The sequence below is a fragment of the Salminus brasiliensis genome, chromosome 4, assembly GCF_030463535.1.
Source record: "Salminus brasiliensis chromosome 4, fSalBra1.hap2, whole genome shotgun sequence".
In the NCBI taxonomy this organism is placed as follows: domain Eukaryota; kingdom Metazoa; phylum Chordata; class Actinopteri; order Characiformes; family Bryconidae; genus Salminus; species Salminus brasiliensis.
Genome location: NC_132881.1, coordinates 30,538,905 through 30,558,365, shown reverse-complemented (window position 1 = coordinate 30,558,365; position 19,461 = coordinate 30,538,905). Strand labels below are relative to the sequence as shown.

The following is a 19,461-nucleotide window of genomic DNA, read 5'->3' as shown; positions in this document are numbered from 1 at the left end:
CAAACAAACAATGTTAATTAAATGTGGCTCACAAATACATCACTTATTCTATAGAATGACCACATGGAGCCAACAAGATATAAAAATATCTTGAGAAACATGGTCTTCTCAAGACCTCCCCCCCCTCTTAAAAAAAAAACAACCAAAGCACCACAAGAATCTTCCTTGAGAAGGTCTTTGATAGATTTTCCACTTCAGCTTTAATCAGTTCTGCATTGTGCATTCCAGTTATATCCATGGTCCCATCCCATCTCCTCTTATACTGTTTTCCTGTGCACTGCTCCGGAACATTAGGTGTCAGTGCTGGTTTCTCAACTGTTTGCGAAGCCACCATGCACATTGGTTTTGCTTCCAATAGCCGGTATCGTGTATATATATGTATATATGTATATATATAGTATATAGTATATAGTATACATATAAGTATTGTATATTCCAAATTATTTGCAATTTTTTGTGGACCGAGCTATGTCCACATTTCTACCATCTAGTTGGAAGGATAGAGGTTATGCTGAAGAATTCTGAGGTATTCCACTTTTTATGCAATGTTCCAGTTTCACTGGCACCAAAACAACCCCAAGAACACGCTGCTACCTGTCAGGTCCGCGTCACCGCACCCGCCCCAGTGACGGTTTCGGTCCGCGGTCCGCAGGCCCCTCGAGACTTTTAAGTTGATGTTTGGTTGATTTCCTGATGACACTACCACCACCATGCTGCTATAGTGTACAGTCAAGGCCAACAAGTACATTAAGATGAAACCACTCAAAGCAAACACACAAATATGTATAACCCTGTCCCTCATACAGATTCTCTTATCAATACAGCTCATCTACAGCTAATTAAGGACAGTGTTTGAACATGCTGGCAATATTCACTTATTTATTTAGTTTTTTAATGTTTTGTCATGAAGTCTGAGCTAGATGATTGGGATGTTTGCATTGACTCATCTGCATCCACATGGTGTTTGTCCTGCCAGTAACGCTCCCATTAGGGACACTAAACACCCAGCATTACTGGAACCTGCCTGGCACAAAATGAGTTACAACAGCATCCCATATTCATTCATTCGGTCTCTCTCTCTTTCTCTGATCATCATGCTCTCTTTTCCTGTATCATCAGTCTGGCAGGGTGTGCTAAGGTAAGCCAATATGAGTGAGGGCTGCCAAAGACAGCAGCGCTATTCATTACCCACTGTGAGATGTAATCAGAGAGTGTGGGAGGCTCCAGTCTGTAACGACTCGAGTGATTAACCCATCCAATGAGCCGGACTTTACCACCGCAGCAGGCCTGATGGTAATCAGCTACGGTAAAGGGATTGCCGGCTTCAACCCTTAAATGAATGGCGTACTCTCACCGGCTAGCGTATGCAGCCAGTCACTGAGCCAGACAAGGTCTAACTCTGTACACTTTAGTGGAATCAAACTTGCACTGTGTTTCACTTGCATTACAACTCACCTCACATCCATTTGAAGCAGCACCTCTAAACATACGTTATGTTACAGATGATAAAATACAATAAATGACATATTGTACACCACATCAAATGCAAATTTTAACTTACTGATTTTAATGGCATATTGGACGAGAATGGACAAGATAATGGACAAGAAAATGTTAGTTAGTTGATGAGATACAATTGCTATTAATATCCAACAATATTGCTTATTTGCTGGTAAGCAGTTGGTATAACAAGCTATGTAGCTAGCCAGCAAATATTTTACCAAGATTAGTATGACACCTGTTTAAATGCCCTTTTTTAGCAATTTAATAGGATGTGTACTAGGGCTGCAACAAACATTTGTTTTGATTAATGTGTCAATTATTAAAAAGAATCAAATATCAAATTATTAATTATCACTAAATAACTCAAACTTTGAATAACTCAAACTAAATAACACAATCAGCTTTTAAATTTAGCTTGAGGTTGTTTTATATATTTGCTAGCTAAAAACAAAGACAAAAAAGATGTCTCATTTGTAACGTCGGTTCCAGACGTTACTATAACGTTTCTATACAGATTTTTATAACTGTATAGAAATGTTCTATTTCTATAAATCTTCTGGGATACCCAGAAAAACACGGCAGAAATCTTCTGACAGCTACTTCCAGCATGACAATAATTCATCATGAAACAAAGCAAAAGTCATTTCAAATTTCATGAGTTGAGTTCAGAGTTATTCAGTGGCCCTCCTAGACACCGGATCGGAGTCCAATATCACACCTTTAGAACGTGGTAGAATTGGAGATTCGAAGCATGAAAGTGCTCCTCAAAAACCACGCCAACATGGACCAGAATGTCAAAGCAATGTTTGCAGCTTGTGAAATCCATACCACAAAGAACTATCAAGCTACACTGAATTTATGCTGCATGCGGCTCACTGCAACTAGTTGAAAATAAACTGTGAAAGTAAAGCCAGCCGAAAAAAAACACAGTTGCCAGGGACTGCCCAAAACAACATTACAATACAGACTACAGACAAAACAGAAGTCAGTCCACTTTTAGGTCAACCTCAATGGAAACCTGTCAGGTTGAAGGGTCGTTTCGAACATAATGGAGTATCTATAAAAATAAAAAAAACAATATGAACAATAGTTTGAATTGACACGTGCAATCCTCCAGTGGCCAGACAACCAGACTCAGCCTTTGCTTTAAATGGGGTCAAATAAAACCACATTACCTAAATATTACATGTCACAGCTGGACCGTGTCTTCAAAAAAAAACAGAACAGCTGTTTCAGGCAGTATAATGTCTGGTCTCCCTCTTGGTCATGTGATTTTATGGCAGGTCATTGTAAATAATAACATTATAGTTTTGTTGGACCAGTTCTGCTTTATGACCTATCAATGGGATTCGCTGTCTAGGAATTGGACAAGCAAAGTGAGCAGAAGATAAACTGATCTCCAAAAGGCATAAAGTTACAGACGAAGCTTGTTAGGGCAATGGCTGCATTCCAATTGAGTACTGCACACTAATACTATAATACTATAGGTTATATGCTAATCTTAATAGTGAGTGGTTGGCAGATTGGAACACTACTATAACATTATTACCATACTAACAGGAAGTGAATTTAGCATTGCAATGCCATCATATGTCACTCCAAGACCTCCTGCCACCATTGCTGCTGCACTTGCATTGCTGTCCACCATTTTATTCACATTTTTCCAGAACATGAGTATCTTCTCCCTTTATGTTTTACACTGTATTGTGAGACAATAGTGTCTATCAAAACCACCCTTAAAAAAACAACAGCTTTATAGTATGCATTGTGGATTTCTGAATAAACTCAACTTTGTCACTTTTAGCTATATTATATACTCAAAAACTAGTCAGTACTACTAATTAGTTCGCAGTCAGTCATTAGTATGTTAGAGAGGGCAGCTGAAGCAAATTTTAAAGCTCTAGAAAGACTCCTCAAACCATGTCCTAACAATCAACAGTCAAGGGCTCCTCCTGCCTATTGCACTCTTATTTAAATGAATATATTGATGAATGGTGAATATAATGATGCCCACAACACAGGAGAATGCTTCATGAATATAGAAAACTGTTTTTTTAGGTAGCCGATTTCTCATTTTGTAATGTAATTAAGTTCACAAAAATGGTGGAGGTCAATATAGGGTTTGAAAGACCAAGAAAACTTCTGTTTGACTGTGAAATGTGAAATGTGACTTTCAGGAAAACGTAGCAGACTCTGGATCGGTGGTGCACTATTCTACTGTGCAGCGACACCTTTACAAATATGACCTACATGGAAGAGCATTAGATGAAATTATTTACCCTCACCATTTATTCTTAGATGAAATTATTTATCTTCCGAAATTATTTATTCTCACAAAATTCAGTCTCAGAGGTTTGCAAAAGAACATCTAAACAAGCCTAATGCATGCGAAAATGCCCTGTGAACTGATGAAGGTAAAACAAAATTTTCAGCCATATGTCGAAGTATGCACACCTCTCCAATGGTTAAGCACAGGGGTGGATTGATCATATTTTGGGCTTGTGCTGCAGCCCCTAGGAACATTTCACAGGTGCGGGAAAAATTAGATTCAAATTAAATACCAGCCAATTTTAAAAGCAAACATCACACTGTCCATAAGTAAGGCTGAAGTTGAAAAGAGGATGGCTTCTAAAGCAGAATAATGACCCTAAAGTCATCTCAGAATCCACAATGGACTACCTCAAGAGGTATAAAGTAAAGGCTTTGCCCAGGCTCTCACAGTGCCCCAACCTAAACATCACTGAAAATCTCGTCAGACCTTAAAACAGCAGTACATGCGAGAACCTCACAGAACTACAAGCCTTTTACAAGGACGAATGGGCAGACAAATTAACTTACAAGCGCAAGTGGCTCATTAGCTGTGTGTTGTCGACAAGGCTGTGCACAACCTGCCAGCCTAAAAAAACAGAGCTACTGCAGAAAACTGTACATCAACTGAGTCACAGTTCAGAAGCAAAGGGGAATGGACAGACTGACTGGTCATATAGGGAATATTCATAATGAGCTTTGGATAAAAGTATAGTGACGACTATAACAGTTATCAACCAGACGATCTGCAAGACTTGGAACACTGTGTTGTAGTAACACCTCAGAAGAAATAGTAACAGATCAAGAAATAACTAATACCAAATAAAATGGTGAAAATCTGCTTCATTAACTGCACTGAAATAATGCTCCTCTTTAGAGGGTAAAAGAGCAACCGAGAGGTCAGCATGATGATGCTGAAAAAGCAGAGAGGTATAAATCACACTATGTGGAGAATGGTAGTAGTAAGGGGGCGACCTGTGTCTATTCTATTCAAGTAAATCCACTGTTATCTGATGGTGATCACTTTAATTTCAAAGCGGACACAGAATTCCTCGAATGAAATCTTGCTAATTGCATTTCTTATTACCCATTATACACCACAAGGTTCTCTTGCTTAGTCACAAGCATATTTTTTCAGAGCTAGTACTTTATTGTGCCGTCATAGCAGAGGTCATAGCAGTTTAAAACCTATTCATGCTGAAGGTGAAGGTTCTGTTGAAGACATTCTTACCGTAGCCAACCAGCTCTTCACTGAGGTATGATAACAACATGGCCGATTAGGATACAAATATAGTGTATCAACGTATTTACAAGGGATAAGATCAAGGGATAAGGGCCAGATGAAGAGGGGAGGGAAATAAAGGCCATGTTATCACAGCTGGATGTCAATGCTTTTGGTGCATCAATGCATTTTGCAAGGTGGATTACACAGCTTGATGGACAGATCTTCCACAAGGAGATGAAGAGCAGAAAACAAAACAGAAGGTCACAGGTACACTATAGAGCAATATGAATTCTTTTTAGTATTGGTACTGTGTATTTTCTGTTGTGCCGAGACACCTGGAACCACTACAGTTTCATTGTTGCTTTTGAATCCAATTGTGGTTCGTCAGTATCCTCCAAATTCCTGGCTGAAATAATTCAAACAAAGCTTTCTGTTTAACATCACCACATGTTTACTTGTGAGATGTTCCACACTAACAATCAAGGCTATTAGCAAGAAAAAAAAGTTTGGCTTGTACTGTGAAACACTGGAGAATAAAATAAATGGATACTGGATAATTGTGTTTAATAATTTCTGAGGCAAGTCATTTGCATTCAGGCACCTAATGAAAGGGGACTGTACAGCTGAACAATGGCCCTGCTCCTAAAGCAGCAGACTTGATCCAAGAGATACCATCAAGTCAAGAACGCCAAAGAACCTCTGGCATGGGCTCTGTTTCTTTACTGATAACACTAAATTATTCATCCATCTTCTTCATCTTCTGCAAACCTTTGATCACAAGAACACTGACCTCTCCTTCACTATGTATCTTGTTAAAAAGGTTCACATATTGTAAAATGTAGTTAATCTGAATCCCTGGACACGATTAAGAAGCTATGCACTTCCAGCATTGCTCGGAGGAGCTTAAAGGCAGTCAGTAAGCAATCTTTAGCGATGCTTCTCTTTCCTCTGCTGGTGCTATGAGTGCTGCCTGCGGCTCAGTCTGTAGCAGCAGGGAAGGCCCTGAGAGCTTCCCTCTGAGCTGGGAGCTCCACGTTGGAGGGAAAGTTAAGGACTCTCCCCATGCCACGAGGCTGTAGTGCTGATCACACAACAAGCGCTGTCTTAAAGCAGGCTGCACTCTAATACTACTAAGGGCACAATCAGCCGGTCTGGTGAGTCGGCTCATTCCAATTGCCTGCAGCAAACAATGGCTATTTGTTGTTATTCTGATACATATATTACTATGCGTTATTTGGATTGCAAGCATGTGGAGATTGCTACAAAATGGAACATTTTACACAAGAAACTGCTATGGTCAAAGCTGCTTATATGAGATTTAATAATGTCATCATTGTTCCTCTGGAACCTCTGGAAGAATAAAAAAAAAATGAAATGCTTAGATGTTAACTGACAATGGAATTTGGACAGAATACAAAGGGCACAACCCAAAAGTGTGGAAGTGCAACGTCCGCACAGTCTTACATGTTTCCACTGAATACAGATGCAATTCCTTTGCATTAAAATTTGCAATAGAGTTTGTAATTGGCTTCTCTCTTTTTTGAGTTGGGTGGAAGCTTCAACATTGTTTGCTCGATGGTACTCTGGTTGGAAACATTTAACAATGGTTGTTGTTTCGTTTTTTTTTTTTGCTGCCCATCAAGCAAGTGATGTCTAAGCTTCTACCCAACTCTTAATTTTTACTGCCAAGGATTTGTGTCCATATTTAGTCGTTAAGAATCAGGGCTTTTGCGCTGTGAATAACCCCAACCTGAAAATAAGGATGACCTTGAATCTATATCCAGGTAAATGTTGAGAAAACAATTTGTACTGGCATAATGAAAACTCATTAGTCTAGCATTAAATCCAAATGAAGAGGCGCGTATGTACTTAACATTCACTTTAATGTTAATGTTGGCAAAAGCAAGAAAATCTCATTTAGAGGGGAAGAAAAATGAAAATAATCCTCATTTTCAATGAGGCTGCCGGCTAAAGAAATAAAACTTTTTTTTTTACATTTAGAAGAGCTGAGCTGAGATAACTTGACAAGCGATAGGTATAATATATTATATAAGTAATATATACCTAAGGCTTTTAGACTGAATTATAAAACAGTATCTTTTTTAAAGCAGACAAGAAGGAAAAACATGGGTCCTGCAATAGCTTCCATTTAAAAGCTTTCCTTCACTGCAAACATCACCAGCACGGGTGCAGGAACTGATGCTATCCACTGTGTGTGAAAGCAGAGACAGACTGACTTGAGCATGTCCATTCTGAAAGAGCTGTACAAACGCCAGGCTTACAGGGATGATCAACTTCCGCCATCTCTCACAGCTTCCCTTCTTTCTCTCTCACTCTCTTTTCTCTCTCTTTCATCCTATGACAGTGTTTGTGGAGATGAATATGAATTCATATTTCTGAGTATTAGACTGCATGAATTTCACACAATCCCTGCATCTTGAGTCAATTCAATTTAACCAACTAACTATCCAACCCTCCATCTTCTTATCTGCTTCTTCCTGATTTGGCCTACCTGCAATCATTAGCGCAAGACAGGAATATTCCCTGGACAGGGCATCAGTCCATCGCAGGGTATCACACATTCACCCATTCACTAACACATAGGGGTAATTTAGCATAGCCAAGTCATCAACCTTGTGTTTTTCAGAGGTTGGAGAACACATTTGGAGATAGCACACTAAACAGCTCACATACAGAGACTGGAGCGAGGACTAAACCCACAACCTCAGGCGCCTGCAGTACCACCAACGTACCAAATATATCACAGGTTATACAATTCTCAATGTTATAAATATAAAAGCATATCACTACTGTCTGATCAAAACCTGGTCAAAAACTCAGGACATGGGGATCTCTGAGTGTCTCAGGGGTCTATTGCGCTACCACTATGTGGTATACGGAGCCATGCTGCTTTGCCATCAGCAGCCAGAGTCCAAGAGAGCACAACTGGCTGTGCTCTTTCTGGCTGAGTAGTTAGCGCTCTCTCTCCCCTCATCACTCTTAAGCGACGTTGGCCGGCACAAGTGTCTGTTAGCTGGTGTGGCGGAACTGGGGACCTGTCATGAGCACCTCTCTGAGCATGTTGGCTTTCTGCCAATGCCGCTTTAAAAGAGGCGGTGGCTGGCTTTGCATGTATTGGAATAGACATGTTAAATCCTTACTCTCCAGGTGTCTCATTGCTAATGCTAGGAGGAGTTCTGAATGGGTGGGTTAATTGGCACTATCAAATTGGGAGAAAAAGGGAAAAAAAATTAACAAATCTGGACATACATAAACATTATTTGACAAATGGACCAATAAAAACAGTTGAAACTACCTGGAATAATCTTATTACATTAACTTGATATTAAAAGTTACGCTAGGCTGGTTTGAATACAGCTTTTTTGGTGTTTGTGCTATTTTCCATGACTGCCAAAAACATATCTTGTAAATAACCAAAGCATTTCCTGAGCAAATGGCTTATGACATCAGGCCTCAGGGACTAAAGAAGAAAGGGGAAAACTGGCCAGTTGGCTAACAGTGGCACAGGTACACAGCTGGTAAATGTAATTACAACAGTATTTCATGTTCCCTGTAGGAAGAACACACCGGCTCACTGTAGTCAGGCATAACAGTGCGGCTGCACTGTGAATGACCCTTTGTTCAGTGCTCCTGGTCTCCATGCCATTTGGACAGAGAACGAGCTAATGGCCTTCAATCAGTTTACCACTGTACACACAGCGCAGATGCAAGGAGAAGCCTCTGTGTTAATGTCATAATCAAGCCTCTCTGTCCACCATTCTCCTCTAGAAACCCCTCCACTCACTCTCTTTCTCACACACATACACACATTCACACACACCCATCAACTGTTCTGAACAGCTCTCTTAACCCCAGGTTTGGCCCTGCAATCTCCTGCTCCTCAGCCAAATAAACGAGAGCTCTCCTGTTCCTCTCCAGCAGAAAACCTGCCAGATCTGCACTCGCTGAGCTCTCTCTCTCCCCTCTCTCAAGCTCCCTCACTCTCTGTGGCCCCTGCCTTGGCCCTGGCCCGCTGCTCCACCCCCCGGGGTGCTGAGACTGGCACACACTGATTAGGGATGAATCAGAAGGTCGAACAAGGCAGCAGAGCTTTGGTGGTGTGTTTAGGATCTCCTGGCCCACACACAGAAGTGTGGAGACACACACTCAGCAGGAAGCAGAGGAACGGGTAGATGTAAATAATAATAGATTCAGACAGATGGTGCATCAGTCATTAGCACATTACTGTAGCACAACCCTAATTATCTAAGCACCCCACTTTGCCTCATGATTACAGGCATTCCTCGCCTTTGTTTGCTTTTCTCTTTTGTTCTTTTTGTTCTTCTGGTGGTCCCCTTCCTTTGTCCATCTTCCCTCTCTGCCTGTCTGTCTCTCTGTCTCTCTCTCACTCTGTCTCTCCCATCATCTCCCTCTCAGACACTCTATGTGGATGGAAATCATTTCAGGCATCACTGCCTACGGGTCTCTTATCAACAAATGGTGAAATGTATTCCCCAGGTTTCCACTGTGCATTTCAATGCAGTCATATTCCAGCCCGGATACGCCGCAGCCTGATATTCTAAATGTTCCGAATCATGCAGCTTATTATCAAATCCCACCTACTGCTGCCTGGTACACACATTCTCCCTAAACACACATACACATACACATCAATCTTCATCACTTCACCCTGCTCTCACGCTAAGAAAGACCTCAGGTCTATTCTCCAGAAGAGAACTTAGTGCTTAGGGGCACTGAGAAGGCTCATGAGCTGGTCTTACATAGAAAGGAGAAGGTCATGGGCAAGTCTCGTCTAAGACCTCGCTCTCAAAAAGCTTAAGCGACCTCTATCCTCTTCCTAGTGCCGGCAGCATTTCTCATAACTCTTGTGCTTAAGTGTGTTCACTGACCTCAGAAATGTTCGGTGTTAAACAGTGTTAAAACAAATTCTGGTCATTTGAAGAAGGATCTGTACTCACACTAGGGCTGAGCAATATGGCAGAATTCTTCTGTGAAGACATTTTCACGATACGTGGTTAGGAGTGCAGCGACTTATGGACTTTGTCGACTAAAATCAACAACCTTATTAGTTGCCAACTAATTTAAAAATCAATTAGTAGACCCGTCATCACAGGTGTTTCTGGCGCTAACTAGAAACCATGTATGTGAACCGCGGATTAATCATCCGGGTTAGAGTTTAGTTCAACCATAACAGTCTGGAATACAGTTTTACTGCTGCTGTTACTTTTTACAGTAATAATTTCATCTATCTGGAGCTGTCTGTCACATGAGTGGAGCCCGTGGATAAAGCCACAGTGGCACCATAAGGAAGCGCCCACACCTCTGCAGCAACTTCACTCTGGTGTGTTAGTGTAGAGCAGTTTTACATCTGTGCGAGGAGTGGGAGTCTCAGGTGAACACGGGCTGAGCCTAAATAAAGCAATCTTTAAGTAAGTATTAAGTCAACCCAGGCCTTGGGGTTCTTGGGGTCGAGCCATGCCACTTTACAATCAGAGGCCAACTTTGCTCTCTAGGACTCTGGCCGCTGATGGCAAAGCGGTATGGCTCGGGATTTGAGCTTGCAACCCCAGGGGTTGACTTGCTTAAAGATTCCTCTCTCTATCTTTCTCTCTCTCTCTCTCTCTCTCTCTTTCTCTCACATGGTGGTAGCACATTAGACCGCTGAGCCACTCTGAGCCCCTCCTTGTGTGCAATTTAAAGAATAAAAGCAATGCTATGCCAGCTTTAAATATGTTCTTATTAGTATAGAGCAGCAGTGCTCGGGAGGTACAGTTTCTTTAACTGCACTAAAGTCAATGTATATGTATATCTTCAAATACAATGTTAATGTGGTGTATGTCTGTTTTTAGTTTTGTCCATCATTTGAACCCTGTAGCTGCTCTGTACACTGAGTAAATAATTCTAGATGAATAGACCCAAAGAAATTCTCTAAATAACTTAATAAAATCTCTTATTCCATTAAATTAAGAACATTTTTGCCTTCTCCTATAACATCACTATTTGGGGATGCATGTTTTTCACTGGATTTTATTGAACACTCTCAAGTCATCTGTAAATTGCCAGGTTTGACACGATTGTCTTAGCAGGGCAACCGCTGAACTGTGCTGGACACCAGCCCTCTGAGAAAATAACTAAATATTTTATACACATACCATTTATACCCTGTTTACACCTGGTCGCTTCATGTGACTACTATCTGGATTGTATCCTGATAAGATTTTAGCCTCATGCATTTACTCTTGGTAGTCAAATGCGTCTCTGGTTAATCAGACTGAAATCTGATTGCTGTGTGGGGCAGAATATGCAAATGAGCATGTTGCAGTTGTACTGGGAGGGGTTTTGGTTGTCGAGCACGTCTTGGAGAGATGGATGTGTCCCATACCACCTTCTGAATTGGTTTGATTGATGGGATTTGTATCTGCTTTAAATGCCACTTGGGTGCGTTTACACTCACATTTATGTGGCTTGGCCTTATCCAGATCTAATCCTGATCATCAAGACGCATGAAGTGGCCAGAGGTAAATAGGATCTTTAAAAGACAACGCCTTTTTCCAAGCTTGTCATTTGCCAATGCAACAGTAAAGAATCTCACAAATGCTTTGTAAATCTACAATATCAGAGAGAATGGAGAATTGGCAGTATGAGAGTGTCTGTACAGTACGCTAGGTATTAGCCGCATACCATTCTACAGGATCGCTATTTGTTCATAGACCATAACATCACTGAAACACAGCAATATGGCTTTTTGTTCAGACTGAACGTTGCCCACGTTTGCTAACTCAGATCGGATAAGGATGGATAAAAAGATTTCATTAGTTCATCGGGTATTCAAGAGAGAATTTCCTGTTCCATTCAATACATGCTTCCTCCAGCACGCTATTCGCAGTGTGTTACACATCGCTGTGAGCTACAGGTGCATCACATGTTAAAGCAAGAACTGTCAGGCCCCAGAACAGCGGACTACTTTAGCGTTTCATCGAGTGTTTTCCCTGTCATTTGATGGGTTTGAGGAACGAGAATTGTCCAAACATACAACGCTACAAATGCATCTCAATGCTTGATTAAACACATAATACTGTCTCAAGGCTAAAGCGTGCCACATGAGGAGCAAAGACATCAGGTCTTAAATTACTTTTCTCTCACTGCCTCTGCACTTCAATTAGGACCAGGAGATAAATTTTAGATTAGGGAAGAAACTTCAAACTCTAGCGAGAACCGAGGGGACTTTCTAGCCTCCAAATGTCTCTAAACCACCTTTGCAAGTGGAGGGGTTGTTTTAGTGCTGCAATAGGAGAGAAGGCCTGATACCAATAAAGCAACCCCTGAAGCACATGTTTGCAGAGCCTTCTGTTAGGAAGCTCAGAGCTAAAGCTGAGGTGGTAATGGCTCTGTTTTGAAAATTCCTTTAAGGCCTGAACATTTTATTTGCGGTGAGACGGGTTCTATTACAGGGTGCAGAGCACTGAGGGGCTTTAAAGCACTCAGCACATGGTAACCCATCCACAAGCCCCCACAGCGAAAAGTCTGATCTCGTTCTGTGTCTACCTAATGAACTTCTACATCAAACTGGACTTTATCTCCAGAGACTTCTGTCTAAAGATCCCTCACTCTCTCTCCCTCTCGCACGCTCTCTCTCGTTCTCTTTCTTATAAGTGCTTTGGCTGTGCCTCAGTGTGCACGCAGCTGCAAAGCAAACCCACAGTTTGCTGAACAGAGACTCTATTCATTACACCCGCAGCATGTCAGCAACACTCTTCTTCAGCTAGCACAAATGGAGAGAATCATCAGGGGAAAATGTGTCATCAGCTCCAAGCACAACATCATATTATTTTCCCATTTTCCCGCTCGTCCTTTTCATTGTGCTAATTTTACTTTGCCTTGTTTTGAAGACACTACTAAGAAAAAGAAGAACCCTTAAATTAATTTGATCTGCCTTTTTATCATGCACTCAACGGTGGAACCATCACCGTATTCCTTGCATGAGGTACACTATATGGACAAAAGTATTGGGACAACAGATCATTCACTGTTTCTTCTGAAAAACCCAAGAGTAGTGAACATGAGAAATAACTGTCTCTACAGTGCAGGGAAGGCTTTCTGCCAGCACTGCCTAGAGGATTTCACTGCGTTCAGCGACAAGAGTGTTACTGATGTCCGGATGCCGGATGGTCACCATCCCACCTCATCCCCAACTCATCCCAAAAGTATTGGATGGAGCCACAAACATCATTCCAGAAAACACAGTTCCACTGCTCCACAGCTCAATGCTAGTGGGCTTTATACCCCTCTAGCCTACACTTGGCATTAGGCATGGTGCCAATAGGTTCATATTTATCTGCTCCAAAGAGTCTTCTTCAATTGGCAGTGCTTGTCTTCAAGGACTAGACAAGGTGTGTGTGTGTGTGTGCGTGCATTTGCATTGTCATCAATGGGTGCACCTTAAAGTAGCTAAATGCATTCATTAGAAGGGATGTAGACAAACCTTATAGGACATATAGTGTACACAGTTGGCGCTGTTACGCAAAAACCTTGTATCTCATATTCTGAAACTGGCAGTTGTTCTTTACAGCGTGTCAAAATGATGAATGCACCAATAGAAAAGCTCCAATATTGCTCCAATTTCCATTGACTTCCACTGAAAGCTTAGGGCGTTTTTTCCTTCACCTGCAAAGTTGCCATTATATATATATATATATATATATATATATATATATATATATATATATATATATATATAACCTAGTAATTGGGTGATTTTTGTATCTGGATCATTCAGAAAGCAGAATTTTACGCAGTCATTGCATTTAAATGTAGTATTTTTAACACTCACAGCAATGACACCTGTTCCACATTCACACCACGCAGCAGCCAATACACACACTCCCACCACCCGCCCCCTATACCCCTCCCCCGACACACACACAGACTCAGCCACACTCGGACGTGTAGTAGAGTGGAATAGGCAGTGTAATGGACATGACTGTTAGCAATGGTCTTAGTCTGTTTGCTGAAGCTGTGTGAACAAGACTTCCACAGAAAGAGTCCGTTTGCTCGATGGACAGCGCCTGGACATCCAGACCGTGTCCTGCAGCCTCAATCACACTCTGGATTTGCGAGAGACAAATGTGTGAGGACCCTTCGTACAGCCTTGAAGCACCTGCCCAGCGTCCACTCCACCTGAACTCCATCAATAACTAACTTTAACGCGCCCCAGAGCAAACACCCGGTGCCTCAAGCAATGCACACGACATCCACAAGCTCCACAGAGAGCGTCGGAACACTGGAATGACACGACATAGCTCGGGAATAAGCGGGATTCCCCACAGATCTGCCCCCCAGCCGCTCGTCGGGGTCTGTCTGAGGTCCAGTCTCGTGTCCGGCGCTCTGAGCGGATCAGCGAGCTTCAGCGCGAACCTGCTCTCAGATTAGAGCGACATACACTCACTTACTCACCTCACCATGCTGCAGCCATACACACACATCCGCCGCCGAGTGGTCCTGAAGCGCCCGCCGAGAGACGGACATCCATCCGGGAAAAGCCGCGCGCACACACACGCAGACTTGCGCGCGCACACACACGCAGACTCGCGCGCGCACACACACGCAGACTCGCGCGCGCACACACACGCCGCGATGCGGGAGATCTGAGGTCCTCTCTGTAGTTCCGCGCGCGGCACTGAGTGAGAGAGCGGGACAGCAGAGCTGCAGTTTCAACCACACTCACACACACACACACACACACCTCAACTCAAGTACCACGCGCTACGAGTCGCCTGCCTGCCTCCCTCCCTGTCTCTCTCTCTCTCTCTCTCTCTCTCTCTCTCTATCTCTCTCTCTCTCTCTCTCTCTCTCTCTCTATCTCTCTCTCTCTCTCTCTCTCTCTCTCTAATCTCATTTGCTTGGACAGTGAAGGCGATTCGCGGTTTAATCTTCAGACTCTGTTCTTCCCGTCATGTGAAGAGTCAGTGTGCACTGAGGACACACACACACACACACACACACACACACACACACATACACCTTTAGGACATTTAGGCTTAACATACTTGGAGGCTAACACTACCTGCAAACCGTTAGATCAGCATGCTTACATATTGTGTTGTGGTCACTAGGTGGTCAAATGCATATCCAGTCTTGGGTGCATTTACACTTGCATTATTATATGGCTTGGCCATATATCTAATCTTAATATTTAGGCCTGGTTAAGTAATCAGGCGTAAACAGGGTCTCAGATGTCATAGCTTGTGAGTTGAGTCTCAGATGTCATAGCTTGTGAGTTTAACTTAGGGCCAAGTTAAAAAAAAAAAAAAAAAAAAAAAAAAAAAAAAAATATATATATATATATATATATATATATATATATATATATATATATATATACAAATATATACAAACAAAAAATGTAATTATAATTTTAAAAGAATTGTAAAAGACTGTAAGTTATATAAAATGGCTTTCAAAGTATGACCCAGTACATATTTCGGACAGAGCTCCCTGACCTGGAGACCTGATCTTCAGCAAGCGGTGCTGGACCAAAGTCAAGGCCGGTAGACCCCAGGCATCCCAACAATAGACTCTTCTCTCTATTGCAGTCAAGGATGTACTTTTGCTCCTTGAAGACCAACACAAAGAAAATGAGGAGGAGCTTATTGCTGCAGGCTATTCTTACAGGGTGCTTAATCAGGACAGTAATTAGGTCTGTTTACATATATACACATAAAACATACAACAGCACAGTAGATATTCTGCATTTATGAATATTTATATTATTATGTATTGGCTCTCCACTAGTTTCTGCTCCATACTGCACAGTATTGTGCTACACAATTACTTTCACATCTGCAGATTATACTCTCCAGTTCAACTATACATAATATCCTCATCCATATCTTTTACATTCAGCACTAAACTACACTAAACCACCACACTTCCTTGTATGACCTTGCATATATATATAGTTTTTTGTTTTTGTTTTTTGTTTACTGTGAGTTTTTAATTAATTAAATGTATGTGTAATACAAAAATGAGTTTTGTAAAACATAATATGCCAATAGGTGTGTGACCACACTTCTAACCTTGTGTTATTTGTATATGTGTATTCCTACTATATATATATATATATATATATATATATATATATATATATATACACTATGGGTGTGTGAACAAGTCACTGTACAGACACTGCTATGTCCTCTGTTATTATTACCCTTTATTACAGGACATTACGGCACATTTGTACTTCAGAGGGAACCGAATAAAAGAATGTGATGTCAGCTAAGTGGAGATAAAGAGCTAATTTATCATGCAGTCCATGTCATTACTGCTGGCTAAAAATAGCATAATATGTCCTTGCACATACTCACAGTATAAGCATTAATACTGGGTAACATTTGGGTAGCAGGTAAACCGGTCACATACACACATACAGAGAGAGAGAAGGGGGGGGTATATATAGAGAGAGCTCTCTTTGAAATGATTCATAAAGGATTTTTGGCTGAACTGACTCTTCATGAGCAATGAAAGCAGCAGCAGGTGGCAGGGGAGGAGCTATAACAGTGGACTAATAGCTGCTGACATCCTGAACTAGGTTTGACCAACACAACAGTGTAACTAAAGTAGGCTGCAGCTGGGTGATCACACACAATAGGCATTGTAATATCACACTCCTGACTACATACTAGCCCCAACAGAAGTGTACTTACATGCTGGGTTCATGTTACAGCTATGTTACAGACCTATTAATAAAATTGCATAAGGGAGAGTCAAATGTCAGTTTTCTTACTTTCTTACACTCAAAAGCTCAGAAGTCTTTTCCCTGTGATTAAGGCAGGTTAGCCCTCATTTGGTTACTGTAACTGTTCTAGTCAACAGAGCGGGCCTGCATTGTTCAGTAAACAGTCGAGAAAAGAAACAATAATAAATCAAATAAAGGAGGTTCAATAAAAAAGATATCATATATCATCAAAAATATATTTGATTATATATAAAACCTGTGGTGAAATGAGCATGTATGGGTTGCCACTGATATATTAAGAGCTAGGGGTGTAGCGGTCCAACGGTACACAGTCATTGTATGGCCATTACAGTTTGGTGTGTGCAGTCATACAGAGATAAGAGGTAGTAGCTTACAAGCGAAGACTGATCAACAAATTAGTTCTTTGTGCTTTGTTGATGGAGCAACATGAATAATGGTTAAAAGATTGAAGGTCACCTGAAATCAGGAACTTCTGGTATCAACATTATCTCAGCATTTCCCCTTAGAAATTACATCCTGAGGGGGTGTTTGTGTGCAATGATGGTGTTCACCATCATTCCGATAACACATGAACTGCTAAGTTAGTTAGCAGCATGCCATGCTAAGCTTAGCTGAAGCTGATTGGCATCTGACTATATCAAAAAATGACATACAGGACCTAGAAGATGCACATGCTTCTTTCAAATCGGCAATGGTGTTTTCCTTGTTCTATTAGCAAGGGCTGGGTATAAGCTTTAAATGTTTAATTGTAGGCTAAAGGAAACCAATTGAAAGACCCCTCCTAATGCACATGCCATTTTTTTTTAGATATCCCCCTCCTTGGATGGTCCATTGTAAATGCCTCATAGATGGTCACCTGACGTTCAACTAACATTCAACTGAATGTCTCTTCACAGCAAATGAGCTTTAAGTTGATGGCGGTCTACTGAATGTAACCCTGCATCTAACCCTAACCTTAACCTTGAGTCAACCCCAAATCCTAACCCTAATCCTAACCTTATCCTAAACCTTAAATCTAACCCTAAACCTAACCCTGAAGGTTAAGGTTATGATTATGTTTAGGTGCAGGGTTATATTCAATAGACAATCATTTACATTCAGGTTTAGTTGCATTTAAGAGCCATTCAGTCGTCAGTTGAGTCAATGTCAGTTGAATTTCAGGCAAACATCTACGAGGCATCTACAATGGACCATCCAAATGAAGTGTTACCCTGTTTTCTAATTATTTTGCACTTTTATATAATAAATATGATTTACGAAAGAGTGTAAGTGACTGTTTACATTTTACACCCCTAGCAAAGACTTTAGTGACGTCACCTCAGAAACGCAGGAACTCTGCCCCCAGAACAGTCAGGAGGTACATGTCTTAGCTACTAAAAACGGGCTGTTATACAACATGCATCTGGAAAGGATTCTGTATCTTGTGCCCAGATGATTCTTGAAGTTGTTTCAACCTTTTCTCTTGAGCTTATGAAATACGAAAGAAAATGAGATGTCTCACTGAGACGTCACCTTAGTAAAACTTTTCAACTTGGTCAAAAAGCAGCTTAATCTTGCTGAGATAATAGAGGTAATAAATAACAGACGGTCCCAGAATATTGTGATAGTAAACATTCATACTGCCCCATTCCTACAAGAAATTCTAGATATTTTGGATACTGCAAATAACAGAGTAAAGAAACCTGACCCAAAATAAGCTTAGAGCTTAGAGGAACATCTGTGGTTCAGAAAATACAGCTCCACCTTCTGCAGAGTAGATCAGCAACAAGCCTCAGGAGAGCCATGTGGCAATCGCAAAACGAATTGTGCAGGGGCATGGAAATAGAAAGTGTGTATGTGCGTGCATGAGTGTACAAGTGTGTGTGTGTGTGTGCTGTTTTAGAGAGAGAGAGAGAGACAGAGGAAGACCTTTTCAAGGTCAGCATAGTCATTTGCAGTCTTTGCAGGCCAATTATATCTGGACGACTTAGATCTAGATTTAAGAATCCAATGCTCTCTCTCTCGCGCTCCCTCTCACTGGGCTGGAGCAGAGTTCCTGCCAAAGCTTCTTAAAACCAATACCTGAGCAATTAGTCCTGCTACGGAGTATTGGCTTGAGTCTGATAGCATAGCATGCCTACAGATCTGTTGGTCTTTAACAAATCCCCTCAGCCGCACGGCCTCTGTGTGAGTGTGAGAGTGTGGCGGAGAAGACGCAGCGTCATCACTGACAGAACATGCTCCACGCTCCACTCCAAGCTCAGCCACAACAACGCTAAAGCACCTAAAATTAGTTGGTAAAGTTTATACTGAGACCAAAATACAAACACCACAGCAGAGTACACATCCCTACACACCACTGCACATACACGCCGACAGCCGCTGTATTAGATATGGATTAAATTACAGACACGGTATAAAAACAGTGTATAAATAGACATGTCAGCTCACACACAAGCACTCCATTGGCTGATGGGGTACCTGAGATATCTGCAGCACTCCACATGTTTGTAGCCTCTATCTGCTGCCACATTAACAATGCAGTCTATATCCTTCCCATCTCTGAAATGAAGCGGTGCAGTAGAAACTCTCCACATGACTCATGCTAAATAGAAGCCTTCCGCATTAGTGCCACTCCACACCTCCGCTCTGCTTTCTCCTATAACAC

The 19,461-nt window shown here is 41.5% G+C and overlaps 1 protein-coding gene across 3 annotated transcripts in view; it reads right to left on the bottom strand.

Annotated features, from left to right (window-relative positions):
• The window catches only part of pcdh15a (protocadherin-related 15a), a 285,392-nt gene that overhangs the window by 187,070 nt on the left and 78,861 nt on the right, over positions 1 to 19,461 (bottom strand). The window contains exon 1 of one of the 3 annotated variants that reach the window (XM_072677967.1): positions 14,510 to 14,741. The exons of the other annotated variants lie outside the window; for them this stretch is intronic. The gene's annotated coding sequence lies outside the window, so the exon portion shown is untranslated. Of the gene's footprint in view, positions 1 to 14,509; positions 14,742 to 19,461 lie in introns of those variants that run through there. 3 annotated transcript variants of the gene reach the window in all.